General features: G+C 40.3%; 1 protein-coding gene across 2 annotated transcripts in view; it reads left to right on the forward strand.

Annotated features, from left to right (window-relative positions):
* The window catches only part of NLGN1 (neuroligin 1), a 422,927-nt gene that overhangs the window by 38,695 nt on the left and 361,757 nt on the right, over positions 1–22,475 (forward strand). Inside the window, exon 1 of one of the 2 annotated variants that reach the window (XM_038183685.2) lies at positions 10,465–11,139. The exons of the other annotated variant lie outside the window; for it this stretch is intronic. The gene's annotated coding sequence lies outside the window, so the exon portion shown is untranslated. Of the gene's footprint in view, positions 1–10,464; positions 11,140–22,475 lie in introns of those variants that run through there. 2 annotated transcript variants of the gene reach the window in all.

The following is a 22,475-nucleotide window of genomic DNA, read 5'->3' on the forward strand; positions in this document are numbered from 1 at the left end:
AGCCTTAATTAACCATGTACTTCACATGTGTTACCTGTTACCAAGGCAATATTGTCTTTAAATCTGAGGAGGTGGATTTGCTTTCTCTTTATCCCAAGTGCTCTATTCTGATTTCAGATCTGCACCTGCTTAGTAACAAAAAGACACGTGTTCAAGGGGCTAGCTGTAACCTCAGCTTAAAAGTACAGCCAAGTCTAGGTAGGATTGTCTTAAAACTCTATGCTTTTGGTAGGAGCCCTGCATGTTATAATGACATTAGACTCTGATGGAGTTTATCTTTCTTTAAATACAGACTTGAGGGTCAACCTTTGTGTGGAGTACTCAAATCAAATTGTTATGAGTTGTAATTAATAGGGTGACGTACAAGCCTATACTGCAGGATGCGCTCTGTTAGAAATACCCCCATTCCTGCTATTGAAGTGGCTGAAACCTGCAACATATTTTGCCTAGTGAAATGTAAAAGAAAGACAAAAAAAAAAAAAAAGCCTCTCAGCCCCAGTATTTTTAGCTTTTTTTTCAGTGTAAGAAGATTCTTTCTTAGTTGCATTGTGTCCATCTGCTACTTGATGCCACCAGCTGCCAGCCATCCCAGCACATGCACAGTTGCACCAAATAGGTTGCCCTCCACCTTACCTTATGCTGAAGCACTGTTCTGGCTTCTCCAGTTTTTCACCTTGAGGTCTTTAACTAAACTCCTCTGTGCAAAGGAGAAATTTTGCACAGATGAAAAGCAGGCTGTAGAAGGACATAATAATTATACCAGCAGAAAAATGTCAGCAGACTAATGTAGGTCCCCTATAGGGGTTTGAATCATCTTATGAAAAGTGAAGCCATTAAATAAAACAAAATGTTAGAGATTTTGTTGGGAGTGACAGAAGCAGCCAAATGTTCTTCCTGCTATATCTCTGACATTCTGCAATTTTTGGCTGGGTAAGAACAGCAGGCTATTTTTTTTGGTTAGTTATCAGAGCTCGGATGTATAGAAAGGTTTCTTAAGACTGTGAGATGGGGCAGAGAAATGTGAACCGTGCCCTGGCAAAAGCACTCATCAGGTATTTTATAGCAAAATTGTGTAAAAATAAAATAAAACCTGCAGCTCAATCTCAATCCTGGGTACAAATGAGGCACTGCGGAATCTTGTCAAGATCATGTGGTCTTTTGCCTCCGAATGCAGGCTCAATTACAAATCCAGAATTACAAGGCCAACTTTGCACGTTCATTAATAGGAAAATAATAAAAAAAAAAAGTGCTAGAATAACACCTAGTGAGGTGTGACCCCACATAATTCTTACAGAATTGTTATTCATGATTTGCATATGTTTATTTAAGTGCAGTGTTTATAACTGATTACTAATGAGCCCCTTGAAACTCTGAGGATATTGCCCCTGTTTCACCATGTTCCGCTATGGGGGAATGAAGGCTCTGCTCACAGAATTTCTTTGAATAGGTTCTCGTTATCCTAAGAGGAAAAGACATTCTTTGACAAGTGTGCAAAGGGAAAAAAATCTGCCTGTGAGTGGGAGTCCGGTTTTCTACCCTGTATCTCACTGAAAGACTGTAAGAAAGAATTCTTACATTACATCAACCACAAATGACATGAGAATTTTCTTTAAGTTACTTCTGAAGCTGGCACCCAGGAGACTCTTGTTCATGCAGAAGATATTTTTAAATTTTAAAAGAAAAGTCAGGGTGTAACTTTTGTTTCATTCTCACATTTCTTTTTTAATGTGTCCTTTCTCTATTGGATCCCATGTTCATATGGGTGAGCCATTTCTGTGGTTCTTTTCTTCCGAACACATCACTAGTCCACTGGTAATCAAATAGAACTGTTTTTGGTGCAGAGGTCTATATAGGGCAGCTGCTCTTTCACCCCTGTGCCAGGTGGTACCGTCTCTGGAAGGGCTTTCCAGAGCACAGCAAAATAGCTGAATCTCCACAGCATCTCGAGGAGAAACTTCTGATTGACCTTTTAGATGCTGTTCAAGGACAGTCTGCTACTAGGGTCAAGAATTACAGCAGTAAGATAAACTGTGGCTGTAAGGGTACGGCTACAGAGCAGCAGGTGATAGGAGGTGAAACAGTACAGCCTCCTTTTTTCCCAGATGTCTTCTTTATATTGAACTGCCTTTGGGGATCGCTTCATTTGTGTGTGTTTTGTAGTCTACTGGTGAACCAGGAAGGCTTGGATAAAGAAAACTGATCTCTGTCCTGGTTTAGTTAACAGCATTTAGTAGTTTACAAGTCCGGTATTTCCTCTGATCTGGAGCATGATGTTGCTTTTGCATCCTAAACTATCGGAGCATCCAACCTGCAGCATCATTACTGGCAGTGACTAATGCATGAGCAAGGAAGAGTGCCATTTGGTTTGCAGATCCTGTAAGCAGCCACAGTCTGATCTCAGCCATACTTGTCACCTAGTATAATTCCAGTTGAGTGAAGAGTTTTACTCTGGCCATTACATGGTGTAAGGGAAATCAGGATCTGTCTCAAAGTGCACAGTTCTGATGCAGGGAGGGTGTGTGTGGGAGTGGGGAATAAAAGATGTAACATGCATAAGAGCTACGATGTATGCTGGGCCCATAATGGCAGAGTATGATGCTTTCAAGCCAAATCTTAAGAGTTGTAACAGACCTGAAGCCGCAACCCCTGCAACAAGAGAAAATGTAAAAAGCGAGAGCATAGAGTGACCTTGTTCTTTCTTTCTCTTTGGACGAAGGTTTACATGACATAAAGACCTTGTGGTTTCGGTTGTCTGCTCAGAGACAGGACAGCCTCAAGTATCTTCCAGTTCCCATAGAAATAAATAACAATGATATGTGTGGTGTTAAAATGCATAAAAATGCTCAGTATGCGGTCCATAGGCTTAGTAGGGTCCACTGCACGAGAAGCTCAGCAATGCAGAAGCAGACCGAAGCGTATTTCCTATGCATGGACTGAAAGGTGTTCCAATTACAAACTACATTTAGCGGAATACAGCTAAATAAAAAGTGCCCACGTCATATACTGCAGCTAGATATATTCCTGAAGCACTTTAAACTAAAAAGCCTTTACGATTCTAAACAACCCATATGTCTGTCAAAGCTGTCATTGTGCTGCAGCAAGTAAAGGAAACAAAACTTAATTTGTAATGAAGCTTCCCCCGGCTGAAAGCACAAGTCTTCCCCATTCTCATTTAAAGCCTCTGTTCACAATTGCAGCTCTCTCACTCTCTCAGACTCCTTATAAAATGCTTTGCATTTCTTTTTGAATCACGTCAAGTTAATTTTATGGCAAACCATCCCTGTTTTCTGAAACACACAAAAGAAATATAATTATTGCTGGGTGAAGAGGAGTTGGAAGTAAACCGAGCGCGATGCTGGTAATTGTTTTTGGACACTGGTGCTGGGAAGATTCTGACCACCTAAGCAAAAGACATCTAAAGAATGCAATTAATTATAAATGGGAAGCTTTGTAGTGTACTTCCAAGATCAGAAGGAGAAAGCAGCATCTTACCCCCAAATACTACCCAGCAGATGAGCTTTTGGTAAATAAGCAGCTCCTTGGTTTCCTGTGGTAGCTGACTAAAGGAATGTTCCCTTGCTTTGATTTTTCAGTTTGTTAAAGTGACAAGGTGAGATTTTAGGATGTTTAGCTTGAACCTCATCCCACTCCTATGGCAGTCAGTGGGGGTTTTGTTGTAGGGACGGATCTGCTGTTTGGCAGTCCCGACCCAAAGGGGCATGCCAACATGTTTCTTGTTTCCTCCTGTAAGTCAGCCTCTCCCAGGAAGTCCCTATTTGCCCTGGGACACGTGGCTCAGAAGTTACAGAAATGCCTACTGTGCTTCCTTTTCTCGTGTAGACTGTTTTCCAACTTGTTTGTTTTGGTGCTTTTAAGGTACAATTGTTTTCAATTACTTTTGATATAAGTGGCACTACAGGCAAGCAAGGCTGGCAAGATCTGGTCCTCATTGCAAACATTTCACAGTTGTAATCATCTAAATTGCCGTGTGAAATTGTTCATTAGATAAAAATTAATAAATCATATAAATGAAATCCAATGCACCATTAGGTTGTTGACATTAAATCTGGCATAAAAACATAGTTGTAAATGAAGTCATTTATATACACATTGATTTGGGGCCAAATCCTGAGGTCCTTGAACAGTTTTTAGACCAGTGTTTACCAAGGCAAGTTTATTGAATGAGAGTGAAAACAGTGACCCAAGTTACAGCTCTGGGAGCTATTTGTGAAGATTTTCATTTCTTTATGCCAATCTCCCACATGCTGCATGCAGCAGGAGGGAATTCAGGCTCTGCAGGTCTTGAGGAGGGCAGGCTTCTCCATTTCCCTGTTCCTGATGGCGCAAAGAAATTTTTGTGTAAAACAGTACCATGAAGTGACTTCTCTACAGGCATATGTGTTTGCAGCCTTGGGAGTCTTGGTGGATGGAGGGTGCTGATGGTGGCAGATGACCTAAAATCTGTGATTAGCAGGAGGAGCGGAAGCGTAGATCTTGCTTTTCTGATAGAAGGATGGCTGAGACATGCTAATTATTTCCTTCTTGCTTCCCTTTGGGCCTCCTAGAGGGGCATTACCAAAGGTGACTCAGGTTCAGGTTCACAAAGCAGGTCCCCGCTGGCTGTGGGTTTTGTGTACGTAGGGCTAGTGATGTTGTAGCATCCCTAGGGATGCTACAGAGAGAGAGAAAGGTAGTGAGCAGAACTAAATGTGTGTATTTAATTGGAATGGTAATAAGAAGAAAATTCTTTTCTCATTTGTCACAGGATGAAACCAAAATAACGCTTTTCAAATCAATGGAGCTGCTTTACAATTATACCAACAGCACCAAAAACAGAGCCGAGTCTCAACTTTTGGGGTTTTGTAGTCTCCTTATAGGGGAAAAAAATTTAGAAAATGAGTGATTCTGTAAACACAATTTTAGTCTATCGACAGATGGGAGAAATGGAGAACAGGTTGTAAAAGTATAAGCTAAAGCATTATTAATATTGTACTGTTACTGAGCCAATTCATAGAGGAACTAAAAAAAACCACCCCATCCTATTGGTTAAGTAATCATTACACATATGCTTCTGGAGATTAATACTTTGATTTTTCAAAGCTTTTATATGTGTCAGTTCTGCTAAAAGGATGAAACTGCAAAAATGCACTGGTAGCAAGTTTAAAGCAGTAATAGCAATGTCAGATACACTTTAAGGATAATCACAAAACTCCTTTACATCCAGTAGACCTAGTAGTCTCAGATATGGAAATAATACTTCTGACAACTAAAAATATTTGAGAAAGTGCTAAAAGGCCGAATAATGTATTATATTTTAAGCCTGAGTAGCTATTTCATGCCTTGGTATTGAGTATTATATTTATGCCATATTGGTGATCATTATATCTTTAGACGTCATTGTATAATCACCGTGGCTTCCTCTCTTTCTTATTATGGTACCTGTACTTTTAGACTTTTTTTTTATAGTAATGATATCTTTATTTCAGAAAAGTATCAAGATACTTGAAGTATCAGGAATAGATGTAAACTTAAGAGGCCTTAGACTACCCACCTGTAAGTTATGTCAAATTCATATTCGAGGCATAATACTATTAATTGGAACTTATTTACATCTGCATGGTCTAAGTGTCTACTTAATACATTCTTCTTGAGGGCTGTTTGTGGTGAGAAGTGCAGACAGGAAAAATGTCTTCTACTGTGTGCTCTTGCATAGTTTTGGAACATCTTTATTTTATATGATATTCACAGACAAGCAGCTAAAATCCTTAGTCCTTATTTTTATTTATTTATTTATTTATTTATTTTTAAAGGGGGTGGTGGTGAGGGTTAGCTACTGGCCAGTTACAGTTTTAAGATATGGGTATAAACCAGGATGCAGCAGAATATTTATTTAGAGTGAGATCAAATCGGGCCTTGATTTGATCTGTGTTCATTTTGTTAATAAGACCAGGCCCTTTGTGAGAGCCAGGTAGGTAAATCACCAGCACCTTGCAGGATCATGCCCCATGCATAAATGCTCACAGCATCAAGCTGTGTTTGTAGAGATGTGAGAGATGAGAATGTATTTAACTGTATCACTAAATCTAAACATATTAAAACGTATTACTAAAAATCTAAGGTCAGATTCAGATGATTTGATTACTGATGCCCAGTGCCCAAGGGACTGCTCATAAAGCTGCACCTGGCATAAGAGGTACTGCCTGTGATTCTCATCAAAGCTTGGCTGAAGCCAGAAGCTTTTCAAAACCCCATGAAGAGCCTATTTGCCTTGCTGGCAAAATATTAATCTTAGAGTTTTGTTTCTGGATAACAGGCTTCAGTGCCTGAAACCTGCAATGGGCAATTTCTGATTTACATAGAAGACAAATCGGGCCCCCAAGAAATCTTCTTTTTCTAACTCTGCCTGCCATTCCAGAAGGAAATTGGACTTTATGACACAGCAGACCTAGCAACAGCATTGTTGTTTAATATTATGGGTTGCATGAGTCTAAAGAGAAAACACTATATATCATGTGTGAATGTGTCATCTTTGAATCCTGATACTAACATGGGAAATAAGAGCAGTTGCTAGATCACTGAAGTAAGGTGAAAAAGACAAATCACCTCAAGGTGCCCCAGGATCCCAGCACTAGAATATTTGTTTTCTTTATTCTAATGTCTTCATTTATTGTTTTCCTGGTATTCAGTAAGGGTCCCTTCACACCTAAAGGAGGAGGAAAATAACCCCACACTGTTATAACAATGGGCACAAAGAACAGGAATGTCTTCTCAAAGATACGTAGTGTGTCTGATGCATATCATTATTTTTATTTAGTACCTTTAAAATAATGTTTCAATAGTTATTTAAGGTTTTCTGTAAGCTTGCTCAAGATGTTAACTCTTGATAATGTCTGCTTTGATTATTTAAACAAACAAATAAAAAGCAAAGCCTCAAAATAGCTTTTAAAATAATTCAAATAAGCTCTTTCATTTTCCTTGCTAGTAAATACTGTTTTCTTTGGAATTTTAACCCCTTAATATTTTAGCAATACTGTTGCTATAAACTGATCCTTGATTCCTTTCAAAGAAAGTACACAATGTCTTTGGAACCACACCTGCTTCTACCAATCATTGCATGATTTTTCTGAGAGATGAGTATAGACTATTCAAAAAGGTGAAATAGACAAAAGAAAGGAAAAAAGGAAATTGAAGTTTAAATGCAAGCACTTAAATTGTTGGGCATTGTTTTTTAAGATAAAGATGTCTTTTACTTTCCCATGATGTCTCGAAGTCTTCAGCTGCCCAGCACCATTGAAAATCAAGCCATTTTAATCAAGTTTGGAGTCTAAATTTGCACTTAAGTTCATATACTTATCAATAATTTATTTATATTTCATGCTCATAATTATGTTATTAATGTAACTTCAGTTATGAAGCTTAATCTAGGATCATACAGTGAATAAGTAGCAAAGCCAGGAGGAAAGCATACAGGTCATATCCTCTGCCTTGTAACTCCCAGGCATGTACATTTTGCTTTTTGTCTAAAGATTGTGCATGAAGGTATGAATTTGGGAGCTAAGCAAGCTGACAATTTCTCTTCAAAGTCATCCTTGCTGCAATTCATTTTCAGCCTTCTCAGTCTCTGTTGGACAGTTACAAAAGACAGCTTTATTATGCAGCTCTCTTTCCCCTATTTTTGTACAAATCATTTTCTGTTTGTCATGTTTAGGGCACCTTCACTTCCTCCGTCTCACAGAAACAGAGATGATTACATTAAGTGTGGAAGTCTCTTCTCTTTGTTTTTGGACTGTAAAACATGCAATTATTTGACGTTATTCTTCATAAATTTTAGTTTTTTTTTTTTTTTTTTCTGGTTGAATGTTAAAGAAGCTGGCAAGACCCATGTGGTAACACAGAGCTACACGCTGAGGAAGGCTAAACTTGTGTGAATAAGTGACTTTACGCTGTCCCTGTGAAATGTTAGCTACCAGCTGTATTACAGCATCTTCCCTTCTATATAAATCCACGGGAAAAGATGTAGAAGCTGGAAGGGACTGGAAGATATCTTCAATCCTGTTTAATCACCACAAGTAAAGGGAAGATATTAGAAATGCCCCTGAGGCTAATCCTGACAAATCACCCTCATCTGAAGGGTAGAACTGCTATATGCAGCCATGTTATGTTCAAGCTCCAACCCGTAGAAAAACCTGAGCAAATGTGAAGCCGTCAGCCTCACTCCTTGACTTTGAGAACATCATCTAGATGCCCAGTTCAAAGCTGTAGGGTATTCAGATACTGCAGTGATGAGGGCTGTGCAGATAACCAACTGGCTAGAAGGTTAAATCTGCTTCTTGGGATGGGAATGCCAAATTAATGATCGCTTCAGAAATTTATACGACTTTCCAGCTGGAAACTGCATGCTGCAGAAGGCACCGTGCTGTCCAGAACAGCTGGTCCCCTGCTCCCTCTTCTCTCCCCATGGGTTCCCGTTCCCCAGAATGGCTGTTGCTTGAGCTGAGCAGTGTGTAAGGATTTGTGCACATACATGAGTTTGGTACAGAGGTACGTGAGGTGTGGGTAGGGGGCTGCTCTTCCCAGAGACCCCTGTAGGTGTAACGGAGGTGCTGCATCTGGTGATCCATTTTTTGGGGTGCTGGCTTGCTCTGCTCCACCCGCTGCCCCACAGCAGGTGGGAGCATCTGCCCTTGCTTTTGCAGCCATTGGAACAGTGATTAAAGATGAGATTGCAAATTCCAAGGGCACATACATTGCTCCAGAGGATAAATCAAGACTTTGTTTGATGTAAACAGAAACAAGAGCAAGACTTTCACGTACTGACCATCTCAGTTTTGGAGGAAGTAACCCCCCCGGTTAATCACAATGAGTTGAGGGCTTTAATTATGTGTTGTATTTGAGAGAGGTGCTGTTTTTGGCATACCTAGAGGCCTTGCAGCTTTCCTTAGTGGCTGTGTTGGATACAGAGCGTAAAACTGTTGCTCCACTTGTACCAGTTTCCCAGGGGTGGTGTTTTGATTTTACAGTAAACATGTCTGTCTGGTACAAGAATTGTGAAGAATCTTTCCTGGGCTCATCTTTTAAACCAATCCCTCATCTTTTCTTCTCTTGTCAAGGAAAAAAAAAAAAAGGCATTAAGAAAGTTTAAGGCCCTTTCCCTTCAGTCCTACAATAACACTCAAAATTCAACTGGATACCCAAGTGCTGGGACGTGATTTTGATTTCTTCACTGAAACATAGTGTATAAAAGTCCTTGACAAAGATGTATTTTCCAGTTGAGGAAGCCCTAAAGAATTTATTCCCAGCCGCTCTGTTCTCTTCCCTCCCTCCCCTTCGCCTTGCTGCACACTTTGCTGCCTCCTCCCCTCCTTGGCTTTGCCTTCTCTGCACCCATGCATGAGACCTGCCTTGAATCCCATTGAATTCCCTTTGAACTTCCACATTTGTCCACTTGCACACCCCTCAGCACCTTGGGAGGCACGAAGACCAGTTGTAAATCCCAGGAGCCGTGCAGTGCAGGCGTGACCACCCCCGTGGGGGCCAGGAGGGCTCCTTGCCTCCGTCTTCTGGTGCCCTGCTGGGATGGAGCCACCGCTTGTCTGGGCTGCTCATGGTGCCCTTTTCTGACTCCCAGTTTGTCAAGAACAAAAAACATTTGCTTCTCAGCGGAGTATGTAAATGATGTGACTGTAAAACGCTGGTAGTTTAGAGAGCTGTGACTTTTTATTTTGTTTCTCCTTTCCTAGTCTTAACTGTGAGCTGGTGAGGGCTCCCAGGAGAGCCTTACTGGAACCTGGGGCTTGCCCTACTAACCTGGCCCTCTACTGACACAAGTTGTTCCCATGCAACCTTTTTTTTTTTTTTTTTTTTTTTTTTTTTAAATAAAAAAAAAGTGCCCTAGAACAGCCTTGGGAAGCAAGCCTGAGCAATTCTGCTGTAGCTTGTGTTACGGCTTCAGTGTGCGACCTGCTGCTTGCCCTCCGTGCACCCGATATTGACGTTTGCCTAATGAAACACTGCCCTGGAAAATGTATGGGCGCCCATTAATAGAATAATTAAAGGTCTGGGGAAGGCTCTGATGAAACGTGTAACGGGTCAGGGAGGAGGAGAGCAGGAGTGAGAGAGGGGAGGTGAGACTGAGCTGCCCCCCCTCGGGAAGGAAGGGGGTGCCCGGGGGCTTCCCCCTGTTCTTCTCCAGCCTATGTTATGGGAATTTGGGGGGCTTGGGAGAGGGGGAGATGCGAAGAGAGGGGCAGAGCGTGCCCAAGCCCTGCTCCCCACGGGAGGGGGGTGCACAAAAACCCCACGTACATCCCCAGAACCCCACGGGGGGAGGCAAGGAGAGGGGAAATTTCCCCCGGCGGCGCCCCGGGGCTGCGGCTGCTCCGGCGGCTGAGCGTCACATCTGACGCGCGGCCCGGGCACACGCACCGGGCACACGCACACGGCGCCGGGCACACGCACAAGCCGGGGATCCCCGCGGGGTCCCCCCCCGAGCCCTGCAGAGCCCGGCTGCGTGGCTGTCCGGCTGTCTGTCGGTGTCCGTGCGGGCAGCAGCCGGCCGGGGGGGAGCCGCTCGCCCGCAGCGGGGGGCGGTCGCTGCTCCCCGGGCTGGCGGATGGATGGCTGGGACGCAGCCCGCCAGCCCCTCGCTGCTCTGCTCCGCTCACACGGCTTTCCTCGGGGTTATTTTTTTATTTTATTTTTTTTTTTTACCTTCAAAATCTCCCTGGGAATTTTGTCTTTTGCAGCGCTTTTTTTTTTTTTTTTTTTTTTTTTTTCTTCCTCCCTTCCCCTCTCGCTCTCCGTCTTCCTGCCGAGGATACGTTTTGCTTGCCAAGTTTGTAGTGACACCTCTCAGATTCCCTCACTCCCTATTCTTTTTTCTTGGGGGGATCTATTACAGTGCCCGTTTGTATGTAGACATACCGTGGGTTTTTTTTTTTTTGCCTCTTTTTCAAGAAAATTGGAATTCTTTGGGAAGCAAATGGATACTGAGGAGGACGATCCTAAAAATCTCCTTTTGAATCTGTAAAAGAGGTGCACGAAGAAATTGCTTAAATTCAGCCATCAATTTAGCTTCATATTAAGCACCTCGAAGTATTTATGATTGCAGAGCAGGTGCAAGCGAGGATTAGTAATAAGGTAAGGGAGCTATTTCCATCTTTGAGGCAGCAGCGTTTGCTCAGGGTTTTCAGCAGCTTCTCTTTTTTCATAAAATCTGGGCTGATTTAATTGCATTTTCGGTGCTGTTCTCCCGTCCTTCCGAGTCTTAGAATACGCCTGCTTGCTTCTCCTCACTAACATCCATCCCCTCTCCCTGCCTGCTCTGTATTTGGGAGTTTCTTTGCCGTGCACATGTTTTGGCTGGTATTTGGTAACTGTTTAAAACCACCAATCCTCTGGTTAAAATGATTCCTTGCCGTGCACTTTCTCCACCCAGCAGGACGCCTGCAAAGCCCCATGGAAAACCGCAACACAAAAGCTTTTTTATTTGCATTTCAAAAGGAGAGAGAAGTAGTTAACCCCCCCTAGGGGGAAAACGGGCCGGGGGTGGGGAGGGGGGGGTAACAATCACATCCTCCCTCTGCTGAAAGCGAATGAATTCCCCTCCTTCACCCCCCCCCCCCCCCCCCACGGGAGTGGTCTGGTGTCTGGGTGCCAGTTTCTGCCCTTCCATGGGGGGGTGCCTGGGGGGCTTTGGGGGGGCTGAGCCCCCCACCTGCGCTCAGTAGCAGATGCTCCCGGGGGCCATGGGATGCCGGGGAAGGGGGATTCCTGCCGGGGAGGGAGGGGAAGGGAGCCCCACGGTTCCTTCGGGGATGCTGCAGGCTCCAGCAGCAGCAGCCTTTACTAATTTTTGTTTTATCAGCTCTATTTAGTGATATAAATGGCACGAGCGAGGACATCAATTACCAGCTAACCGCGGTGATAGTCCGTGGTTTATGGGATTTAATGATTTCTCTTGTTTTGAAAAAGCTCTTGTGACGCTAACAATAAAGAACTCCATAAATCATCTAAATGAATTGTGTCCCAGTAAAGGCAATTTTTAGTCTTTTGTTGCGTATCTCCCCGTCCCGGTAATTAATTGCAGTACCAATTGCGAACATATTTGTGGTAATAAAGGTGCCATTACTGAAGAGGGACTTTCTCGATGTGGGGCCCATGTTTACAGAACTCCTACAGCGTGTCTTAGCTGTAGACAACCTCTGTCCTGTCCTCTCAAAATATAGGAAGCGATGGGAGCAGTGTGAAGTGAGCGTGGTGTGTGATCATACCTGTTCGTGGCATGGCACATACCTCATCCTCACCCCAACAGCACTGGAAGCCCTTTTAATGGACTGCTTCAGTGACTTAGGTTGAAAGCAGGAGGTAATCATCACCTAGGCCTTCTGATTATGTTTTGATTAAAAGGAAAGGCTTTTTTTCCTTTTTTTTTTTTTTTTCCTGGTAATCTTGCTGATTCTATCATTAGCTTGTCAAATCCTCTTACAAATAAGCAGGAGCAGTGCAGTTCAGTGCTTCAGCAGAGCATAGTAATGTTCCTGCAGTTATGTGAGAAAAGCTCCTCTTTCGTACCATCCTTTTCTGTTGCTTTTTTCCCCCCTCACCTTCTTCTGTATTCACGATTGTATTTTTGATCCATTATTTAGAGTTTGGATGTATTGGAAAGGCTGGAATAAAATATCGCAGTTCTTTCAGAACAGAGGGAAACATCCTATAAGGAAAGGGATCAAGTTTGAATGTTTTAGAAAACAGTTGAGCCACAGCATTTACATTTACCTGAGCTATATTTCTACTGCTTTTAACAGCCTTTAAAATAATCTGTGGTGATAGATGTAACAGACATTTATACGTATGTATTTTATCCGTGTAGTTTGCTATGTGTTCAGGTGAACAGGCTCCCCTTAATGCTGCTGACAAATTGTTTACTGCATAAAAACATTAATCACGAACTGAAGAGGTGCAGGTTCAATTCCCCATCCGATTAATTGGGCTGGTAGCTGCCCAGCATAATACAATTACAGAGATATGCTGGGTCCTTAAAAATTTATCATGTGTCCTTTTTGGAAAATACCCATGTGCAAAATCTGGTAAGACTGAGTTCCTTGTGGCTGTTGCATAGACATGTGAGTAAGGTTAATGGAACTCTTAAGAAGATATTTTATGAAATGTATGTGGACTTGAGTGCTGTTTTCTTTGACACCTTCTCATTAAAGTGAGTTTCAAGAGAATGAAATATCTCAGAGATGCTGGGTTCCATCTCACTGTCCCCTCTCAAGCAAAAAGTTCCACAGACTTCATGAATCCATACGTAAAGATGTTTTCAGTGAGAATTTTCTGACTGTGCAATCACATAACTTAGATGTGGTAACTATGATGCTAATACTATCTATTTAAAGTTAATTTTTCAGTGTTAGAAAGTTTACGGTTTATCTCCATTAACTGGAAAGGGTCAAAGAGCATTTCCTGTTGTGTCATGAATGCAGCCACTGCCATTCCTTCTTTGTCAAAGACCAGTTAGTCAGTGAGGACAGATTTGGGTTGGAGCTTTTGGAATTTCTTTCCTCTGAACATATGAAGAACACTTACAAAACTGAATTGGTGACTCACTAGAAAGCTTGTCTATGTGCCTTTTTGCTATTCATCTGTGTGCATTTGAGCATACTCTGGTTCTTGAATTGACTGGTCATTGAAGAAATTCTCTGTTTGTTTATTTTCCTATTTGAACATGTTTTTCTCCATGTGCTATAATAAAGATAATTTCTTAGGCAACAGCAAGTTGGAAGTAAGTGCTCAAGTTCTTTGGTCAACACAGAGATTCCTTACTAGACAGAGAACATTGCTGACTGAGGTGTATAGAAAATTAAATCTCCAGCTATGATTTCTGTGGAAGTACAATATATTCCCTAATTAGCTCTTCATGTTAAATTAGCTTCACGAAGTTTTTGTTTGTTTGTTTTGTTCTGTTTCAGGTAACAAACTGTATTACAGAACTCCCATATTCTAATCCAGATGATGGGATTCTGTAATTTTGCATTGGAAAGCAATGGATACAGTTTTTCAGGCATCAAAGAAACAAATCTGTTGTGCCCATGTCTGTTATTAATACCACTGCTTGATCACATTTCAACTTTTACCTCGGAATCTCATTCGGGTTCAGAGCACTGCAGTGCAACACGTGGCCAAGTTCTGTTGCTTTTACACTCATGTAACCACATCACAGTCAGCAGGATGAGCTCCGTGAAGCATGCCAAAGTTGTCACCACTCAAAAAGATGTTCATGTTTCATAGAATCAGTCAGGTTGGAAAAGACCTCTAAGATCATCAAGTCCAACTGTTAACCCAGCACTGGCAAGTCCACCACTAGACCATGTCCCTGAGCACCACATCATGTCTTTTAGAAACCAGAACTAATGAAAGTTGCTTTCCCAAAGATTTCTGACTTATGAGTGAAACTCTTCCCCAGTTACTGATGAGCGCTTCCATTCATCTTCCTCTGTCCCTGATTGTGCATTGCTTCGTGTATTGCTTTTTTTTTTTTTTTTTCCTGTCGAGAGGTTGAGAGGAGCATCCAGTCTTGCAGAGTTTCTTATGTCTGTTTTCAAGACTTTTTCAAGAATTTTTCCTGTTCCTCAGATAGGTTGGACTGAATTCACCAACCAAGTGTGGTTGTGTAGACCTTACACACCAACAGACCACAAGTGCAACCTTGTGTAGGTTACATATTTCCTCATGCACCAAGCTGGCAAACTGTTCACTCACTTCATAGCTTTCCAGTGCTGTGAAGCTTTTACTGCTGGTGACAGCTGGTGAGATGGTGCCCTGGCTTCATGTACTGGTGGTCTCAGCTTTGGGTCTGAACTCTCTATGAAGCTCCATTGGGAAAAGGTCCACGTGTAATTGCCAGAAATCTACTGTGTATCCAAATGGTTAAGACTGCTTTTTGTTTTTCCTTTTTGTATGGTAAACAGACTTCATAAATAGACTTTAAAATTTCATAAGAGACTAGCTTTAGCTAGGGAAATGACCATATATGACCATATTCTTATGATGTTGGATGTGTGGTTGGTTTCTACAGCTTTCCAGGAAATGGCAATACCTGCATATGGTTCTCATGTGTGCTGGAGAAGCACTTGCAAACTCAGGAAAAAAAAATGCTTTGAAGCCTTTTTTTTTTTTTGGTCTTTAAATATGTATCTATCTCAAGGTGTACTTCCAAAATGAGATTTTGTGGTAGCTTTATCAAGGTGAAGACCTTGGAACAAATTCTTGACTGTCTTTTTTTTTTTTTTTTTTTTTTTTAAGCTGGAAGACTAAAAAGCACTGTGCTTCTGGAGAGGGACTGTGTTTTAGGGAGATTTTCAGACTTTGTATTACACAAGAAGAAAATAGAAAGAATACATTAGCTACATTGTTAATCAGCTTATTGACTTCATATACCTGGAGAGTGGAGAAACACTGGGAAAGAAAGCATTTGTATTTATGCATTTCAGTAAAATAATATAAAAACGACTATAAGATGTTTTCCAGAGCCTTAGTAACAGAACTTCAATTAGCATAAAATTTCCAAGGACAGTGATAAATAAATACCAGATGCGCTTATTTATTTATTTAGGATTTGATCCATTTCCTATTGAGGGGAACTTTATTATTCAGAGGAAGGAAAAGAGGGAGGCTGTATTGTTCCTCTGAAGGACTTTCCACCCTGTTTGCCAGAAAACATAGCACAGGAGTTCTGGATTTAGAGTAGAAATTTTGTTACTGTTTATGAGTTAGCTAACGACACTTAATATGGTGAAAGTTCACTTTAAGGAAGCTTGAATATAGTTAAGGGTATTTATTTATGACTCCTGCCTTTTCTTTTGTTCAACGGTTATTCAGAATTGGCTCATCTGTTATTTTCAATAAAGCATCACCTCCAGCTGAGATATATTTGACTTTTATATTTGTTAAGAAAAAAAACTGAACTGGGTAAAATTGGGACTGGCTCCAATTAGGCATATTTATTGGGCAATTAAAATTAAAAGCAGATTAAGTTTTACTGAAAGACATAGCCAGGTAGCAATTTATATTGCAGTAAAATGAAAATTAGATGTTACTGAGTTGTAGAAGAAGAGCTGAGTGCTGAGGTTTTATTGCTCATTGTTTGTATTCCAGGTTCAACCAGAGGGTTCAGTCAAAATCATCACCTGCTTATGCAAGGCACTGTATGAATAAATAATACATTTTGTGTCCCAAGGAGTTTCGCCTTCACTCTACAACGAGTTCTTATCTTGTGATTTACCACAGTTGTGCTGAGTTCATGTGTTCATGACATGTGGAAGTAACGTAAATTGTGGATGAACTGGAACACAATGTGAAGGCAGAGTGGTCAGAACAATAAATTGTGTTCTCAGTGAATCAACATTTGGAGGCACTTTTTGGAAGATGAAAATCCATTTGAGAACTTCCCTTGTCTTTGATAGACTCTGAGAAAAAAATATACGTATACATATTGACAAGCACTGTACTGTATGATAGTGCAAATACATAAGAGAAACAATGAACGGTCTGTATAAATAAGTAGAGATTGAGAGTAGAGTAGAGCTTTTTAGGAAACATAAAATGTAACAATTTCATTGGTCTTCGTTCACCTCCAACATTGTCTACTCATACAAATCTGATGCTTTTGTAGGTTGCTGTGGTCAAAATTGACGCTGACCATCGTATTTTAGTATGTTTGCTGGAGTGAATAGGAGGAAGATCACTACCCAAACATATATCTTGTAGCATTTGGAATCTTAATGATGGAGAAAATCTTAAAAGGGTGCCACAGCTTTCCTTTTTGACCATTTAGCAACATTTTGCATTGCCTAGGTTCTTGTCCCCATTGCTGAAGGAGAGACACTTTTCTTTGTGCCTTACCAAGTCCATAGAAAATGTTCAGTGGCTCATTGCCATTGACTGGGGTACAAAGGAAGACGAGACCTGGTGTGATGGTTTGGTCCTTGCTTTTCCCATACTTGTTCTTCACCCAGCTGCGGGGCCCATGATGTGGCGGTTATGCTGTGACAGTTTTTTTTTTTTTCCAGCATACTCACGTCTAAGGTCTTTGCTGCACATCCACAAGAAAGAAACACTGGGGCACTTTCAGTCTCATGCCTTTGCTTGGCACTTACATTAAAATATATTCCAGTACTCAATCTATTTTGTTTTCCCATCCATAAATTGAACTACTACATTGAGATGCTGTGAGGATTAATGAATGCTTGGAAAGCTCACTGCAGATAGAAAAAATACAGTACTGCCTCTTCAGCTCATTATGTATAACACTGCATAGTTTAAAAGTTATGAGAATTGCATAAAGGCTCTGGCAGAAGAAGCAAGAAAATATTGAACTTCCTATTAATGGGGGAGCCACAGGTCTTTCTTCATCTGCCATCCATTCTTTGTTCAGAGACCAGCAGCGCAATGAATGATCCCATTCTCGGGAGCCTTCTCCTTTGCAACAGCCTTTGAAAATGAGGAGAGTTTCACATGGGGAAATCTTGTTGGACCTCTGATGGACACTGTTCAGCTTTTGCAAAATGTCAGTATTTAATTTTTTTCAGGTATGTTTTTTCCAAAATAACAAAGCTTCCTTATGTATACGGGCATGGCCATTCAGAAAGTAGTTAAGTGTTTCTGGAAAAAAAAAAAAAAAAAGTAAATTACTTAATATAGGCTAAGATGGTATTTGTGAAATCAATCAGCATTTGTGATGGGAAGTTAGAATTCAGTTGCATTAAACATTTCAACAAACTATCCTTAGAGTTAATCATATTTTCTTGAGAATTATAACTTCTTAGGTCAAAATTTATATACAATATTTTGAACATATTTAAAAAATAGTTTTGAATAATTAGGGAACTGTAAGGAAAATTATGATTGGACTTTAACCATCATAGAACTCTGATGAAAACATCCACGATGCTAAGCATTGCATTTCTTCTCCTACTGTAATATTTTATGTGGGGTCAGGAAACCTCTCAGAAATTCAGAGGAGTAACTGTGATACTACAGTGACTTAAATTCAAAAAACAGCGTGAAACTTCTAGTAGAACTCAAAACTATCTAAACACCAAGGATACGTAATCTCAACTAAAAAGTTGAGCCTAGTGTTAGTGAAGCAAGCCACTTGATGTTCAGTTGATAATATAATTGAACTCTCACTTTGTAATTGCAGTAATTCTGAAAATATTTGATATGTCAAAAAATGCAAGATGATTCTAAATCAAAGCAGAGGGAAACATGCAAACTCTAGCAACAAGTCCATCCTTACCTTTGGTTATCTGCAAATAAGATACTGTGTGACGATACCATATTGCTTAGCGTGATGCTTTCAGAGCTTCCCATCTAAAGGCAATTTCTGTACCAAATTCTGTAGGCAATTCTATACGAAAGGTAGGAAAATTAATTATTTTACAGACTATCAAACCCAGGCCTGCACAGTGCTGAGCTGACATTATCTGGTCCTAAACGGAATCACGGGGAGCAAGATTTGGATGATCTAGAGAGCCGCTCTGGTGTCAGCGCCAGAGGGAGCCGCCTGCCCAGCTGTGGGCCGTGTAACAGCTCAAAGGCTGGAAAGAGCCAACAAAAAGGGACAAAATGGCAGAAAAAAATGGTAAGCTGATGCCTGTCCACACGCAAAAAATAATATTTTAAAGTTGAAGTTATATTTGGTGTGTTGATTTGTTGGCCATCTGACATTTTTCTTATATTAAATACTCTTAATTAATTGCATTCAAAATTCTAATCTAGCCCTTTTTTTCTGGATTGTTGTGTAACAGTATCTTGCAGTTTACAAAGAAGTATTATAAAAATGAATGTTGATTCTCAATTAAAACTGTAAATTTGGATCCTTTATTTGGTAGAATTGTGTCAATACATTTTGTGTTTACATATTGGACCTTTACATTTGCATTCTTAATTGGTACGATGTGATATCTGGTAGGAATATATATAAGGCTAATTCTCCTTTTCAAATACCCACCTTGTTTTCCCTAGTAATTCCACAGTGTATATGGGTAGTGTATATTCTCTTAGATTTCTCAAAACTGGAACATGTGATACAACAATTGTGGACTTCATTGGAAAAGTAATATTATTCAGGTATTTCCATGGAGTTCATAGGTTGCAAAGTGAAATCAGGGCTGAGCTACTGTTTTGTATAAAAAAAAAAAATAATAAAATAAACAAAGAATAACAACCCTTTCACACCTCCTCCCAGGCTCTGGTGTAAACCATTTGTAATCTACATGCTACAACAGACAAAAGAGGAGGGAAAGGATATATTATTCCTCGAACAAAAGAAGACTTAAGCATTTGCTTAACTGCTTCTGTGAGTTGTCCAGGGTCACAGAATAGCCTCTGGCAGAGTGAGGAATTGAACCTGAACCTCTGAAGTTGTAGTCCCGCACCTTATTCATAAGATATTCCTTCTTCTCTTAACCTTTCTGCCATAAAACGTGATCTCTGTACACCAAAGATAATGCTGTTAAAACTAGATTTGTGTGTTCTACTACTGCGGTAGTAAAATTCACTTATTTACAGGCATGCACACACAGACGCGCATACACACGCACACAAATCCTTTCCTTAGACAGGGGCTCTGCTGATAAGGCAGTGTAATAGTACTAAAATCAATTCATGAGCTGCAAAGTTATTAAGCTGTAGCAATTGAAGTGTATTCAATCTGTCTGCTTAAGAGATTTCCAAGACAGGTGCCTACCCACGGAAATGTGTAGAGAATGTGTATGTATACAGCTGCACACACACGTCTAGAGCCTGTGTGTATATACATACACATATGTACAAGGAGAATACTGAATTGCATATATATACGTTATACTGCTAGATTTAAATGGAAAACTGGTTAGTTTCCAAGTTCCTTATTTGAGAGGATATGGAACAAATCAGAAATCAAGAATCTGGCAGGATAATGGTCACGGCCTGAAATGTTCCGGCTCAGGATCTCTCTCTATGCTTTCTGGCCAAAACAGGTGAGTAGAGGGGCAGGGGATCAGATGAGAAGGGGTATTTGGGTCACAGGGACATCTAAGTGTTGTACTGAGATACCAAAGTCCTTAAGGGATCTCTCATAGAAAGGCCTGGCCAGAACAAACTGACCTGAGGCACCAATTAAAGCTCCTGGTTGGTTCCTTTTCTTCGCAGTATCTCCAGGAAAGCAACTTTTCTTGCTCCTGCATAAGGTAATGGTCTTTAGATCAGTCATGGAGGAACCACAGATTTCATTAAATTTGTAGCCTTTTATCAAATTTCAAGAACCAGGTTTGTCCCACTGAAACAGGAGAAGGATGTTAGTTTTGACAGTCTGTAGAAAAGTGAATCTCAACCTGAAAGCTGCAAAATTTGCAGTTATGACTTTGAAACATATTCCTTCACTGTTTGCAAGTTCAAATCCTAAAAGGTTGTCAGAAGCAGACGAAACAACCTGAAGCATTTGCGAGAGAGTCAGTGTGTTTTTAATGTGATTGACTTCATCTTTCTGGTCTTTGATTCAGTTTTTACTATCTCTTTCTTTCAAAGACCGAACAAGAATAAACAATTTGTTATGATTTAACTGTTTGTGTGAAGGACATCTGGATTGGAAGTTCATATAAAAAAGTATTCAGTTTTCTATCAGGTCAAGTACAGTGTTCTCAAAGCACCATTTGAAACTGTCATATATATTGTACTTTCTCAAAAGCTTTTGCAAATATGTTTTCTAAGTGAGGCTATTTATCCAAGAACCTTCTCTCAGCCAAGCGTTCAGAGAACAGTAGCTGTTGTTTGTATCTTGAAGGAGATTATTTATTACTAAGACAAAATGAGTCTGCACTAACTCACTTCTCTGTGCAGGGTGATATATCAAAACCTGGAGTATTATGAAAAAATCAAGGTGGAGTAATTGGGTATCTGAATGGCACTTGATCTCCGATCTGCATAATTGTAAATGGGCTCACATTGGTGAAAAAACTCTATACTGTGGCAAAGTCTGGTTTGTGGGTTGCCTGGGGGAAAATCTCTAAAGATGTTAGTTTCCTAGGTTGTTCATTTGAATTCAAAGAGGACCAGCAATCATCCTTTAGAGCCACAACCAAAAATAGGTAGGGTGATTTAGCTCAACTGGGGCTTAGTCCAGAGTCCACTGAGATCCATGGAAAATTTCCCAGTGATACTGGTTATCTGTCTATTATTTTTCAGTAGCTTTGACAATGCTATGTTCTTCACTAAATAATGACATTCTAATGAAAAATATTACATCTGTCTATAGAGTTTCTGTAAAGAATCATTTTTTCATTGCTTCTCTTTAAAAAGATCTCAAGGAAAATTATATGCTCAGTTTTTCATCTAGAGCTCAACTGAACCATCTTAACAACAATGCAATAATGTAGCTCAAACACACTATTGTCAAAGGGCAAAGTGCACAGAAAATGGTTAGGCTTTGTAATTATGTCTTGTGACATGAATGAATACAGGCAATCATGTGATAGCTAAAGCTTTTAGTTTAAATAAAAGAAACATTCCAGAATTTGCCACATAGGGAGGTCATCAAATCAAACTTTCAGGCTAGATTTTTTTTGAAAGGCTGGATGATTTTATGGCCATTAATAATATTTGTAGCACCAGTATGCAAACCAAGATAAGAATAATCAAATCTCATGCTTCAGGGCATAAGCTAATCACCTGCTGGGTTTGGTATAATTGGTTTACTGCATTTACTAGGAAAGGAGGTTCACTTTCTCTGAAACTTTGAGTTCTAGCCACGCTCACTGAAAGCATCCTGGATTTAAAAGGCTAGAGTTTCACGATCCCTTTTGATTGCTCTTTTGTCCATAAAATGATGTGTAATGAGGGCCAGTTAACATTAATGTTAGAACCTTATTTTTGTATTTCTTGATTTAAAGTTGTGTTAGTATGAGTTGCTCCATTTTATATGGTAGAGACTACAAAAGAGTGCCTTGTTTTTGCCATTTCTTCAAAAGTGGAAAAGAAACCAAACAGTATAAGAAGAGGTCTTTGTGATAAATTGCTGACTAGTGTGCACACAGACACAAACACACATTAATTCATATGTTAAATTACAAAATAATCATTTTATCTATCTGTCCTGGTATCTGGATATAGATAATGGATGTGCTACTTAAATAAATAACTAAAAATGTTTACAATGCTTTGCAGGCCCCAAATTAGACAAGTAATAAGTTGTAATAGGTTTTTGATTAACTCCTTGGCAGTAGGAGTTGGATTTACCTGATACAGGGTCTGTTTCTGGCAGTGGATTCACCAGAAGCCACCTGCTCAAAAGGATTAATTCTGTAATTGAATCTCTGCTCATTTTAGTGAATGTGTTTTGTTTTCTTAGGCCCAGATTGTGGTGGATTCTGGCATGTGGGTATGAAGCAAGGAAGCGTAAACATTTTTCCCTTCTGGTCCTCTTAACGGAAGCTGAC

The sequence above is a fragment of the Anas platyrhynchos genome, chromosome 9, assembly GCF_047663525.1.
Source record: "Anas platyrhynchos isolate ZD024472 breed Pekin duck chromosome 9, IASCAAS_PekinDuck_T2T, whole genome shotgun sequence".
Lineage (NCBI taxonomy): Eukaryota > Metazoa > Chordata > Aves > Anseriformes > Anatidae > Anas > Anas platyrhynchos.